Here is a 2,120-nt window from a genome sequence, read left to right on the forward strand (position 1 = left end):
CCTTAGAGTAGGAAAAAAGATGGTCAAATTCTCCGACCATGGTGAGGATCATACACCTTGAGCGACTTGAGAGTACCATCGGGGAATCTTAAACCTTTTTTTGAAAAACTTGCAAAACTCCGAGATAGGAACCTAAACAGGAGGCAAGAGATATTCCGGTGAAGGTTGTTCAATCTTTCAACCGCCCAAGACAAGGGATGAAATGCGAGTAAGCCCCATCTCCAGAAACCAAGGTATAAGCCAACTTATTCAAAGTACATATGGGTTAGAGTATTATGTTGTGAATAAGGTTTCTGCAGGGTATGAGCATTGATGCAACTCCTGATCCACCGAGCCTCAGGTTTAGCTTTGCTCGAGGACGAGCAAAAGTTTAAGCTTGGGGGGGGGGTGTTGACGGCCATTATTTCCCATTTTGACCGTCAACTTCTCGGGAATAATATGAGCTTTACACCATGTTCCATACATATTTTGCTTATTTCTAACAAGTGCAACAAGTTTTGGATGAGTTGTGGTCACAGGAACTAGTGTACCTAGAATCATGGAAAATGGGCAAAATCCCAGGCCGACCGGCCTACCCTAGGCCGGCCGGCCTGGCACCTCAACATATCATGCCACGAAACTTTTCCAAAGTGATCATGAGCACCAATCCAATTTGGTTCCGTCCAAAATTCACAAACAAAGACCGAAAGGCTTGAGCAATGGAAGGTTGGGTCCACTTTCAATGTCCAAATGCAGTTTCGAAACCTAAACCGCCTTGAGCAAGAATGTGCAACCATTGATTGATGCGTCAGTGAAACGGAGGGCCGAGAGGAGCCAAACCCAAGCCGGCCGGCCGGCCTAACAATCACGTGCTTTGGACCCAATCTTCTTCCACCGACTTCCAGGAGACAATCCAAGCCGTCCATAAAAAGTCGGTGGCCAGATGGTGGGATCCCCAGGCCGGCCGGCCTAGGGGAGGTCGGCCGGCCCCACCTTGCAGCGGCTCGTGCTCAACTTCGTGTGGAAGTTACATCAACTGTCCTAGTTGCTTACAACACACGCGCTCACCTCGTACTGACCTTGGAGCACTATAAATAGAGAGCAACACCCTCACTCTCATCTCTCATTCTTAGTTTCTAGAGTAGGTTAGGTAGTCTGGGAGTTAGAGTCGAGTCGATCTTGTCTCGGGATTCCGGAGTCGTCATCGGAAGTCGGTATAAGCTCTTGTATCTTTTCCTTTGACATTTATCAATATAAGTAATATTCTTTATCTTTTCGAGTCAGCTTTACTTTCCGCATTTATTTACCTTTCCAAGTTATCTTACTTGTGTGCGGAATTAATTCTCTAGCTTAGGCTTTGTACCTATCTTGTTTATCGGGATCTTACCTTATGGGTTTTCTCGCCCGGACTAGGGAGGCTCAAGTTAGTTCCCTAGGTTGAGGGGGATTTCTCTTGTTCGCGACAAGAAAAATCCTAACACAGAGTACGGACGTGGTGTCTGGGCTTAGTGTTAGCTAGAAAGTGTGTTCCACCCCACGGAACCGTTGTGGTAGGCGGCAGGTGGTGGCAGCCCTGTCCGTCCCTCGTAGTCCACCACGTTCGGGTGTTTTCATAGCAGTAGTTGCAGGTTGCCGTTGGACTCCCCTCTCATCCATTTCTGAAGTCCTTCCTCTTCTAGCCGCCGAAGTAAGCTCTAGGTTCCCAATAACTAGTTAGAAGCAAGGTTTAGTCTAGAGAGGCTAGCTCGAAAGTTTAGAAGTGTTTTAGGAGTCTTTCTCGCTCGTTGTCCTCCCAGCTGCTTACCTCTCTAAGGATTAGAGTCTCCTGTGTCAGACGGTCATCGTGGCCATTATCTTATCTATTATATCAGGCTTACCCCCACTAAGTTAGTTGGTTGATATCTTTAGTAAAGTTTGTCATTTGATTCTTTGATACTCTTTAACTATAGTGCTTCCCTGAGGAAATATATGATACCCTGGAATACTCCAAGGTGAAATGCTACAGCGGTGATTCTGTGCGCTTGCGGAATTGATATTCTTTTGGGCATAAGAAACGCCAACATTAGCAAAGAGGTTTGATTTGCACACAAGAACTATTAATCTACGTAATGGGTCATGTTCCCCCCTAATTCCTTTTGATT

This window comes from Panicum virgatum, chromosome 2N, assembly GCF_016808335.1.
Source record: "Panicum virgatum strain AP13 chromosome 2N, P.virgatum_v5, whole genome shotgun sequence".
Classification (NCBI taxonomy): Eukaryota; Viridiplantae; Streptophyta; class Magnoliopsida; order Poales; family Poaceae; genus Panicum; species Panicum virgatum.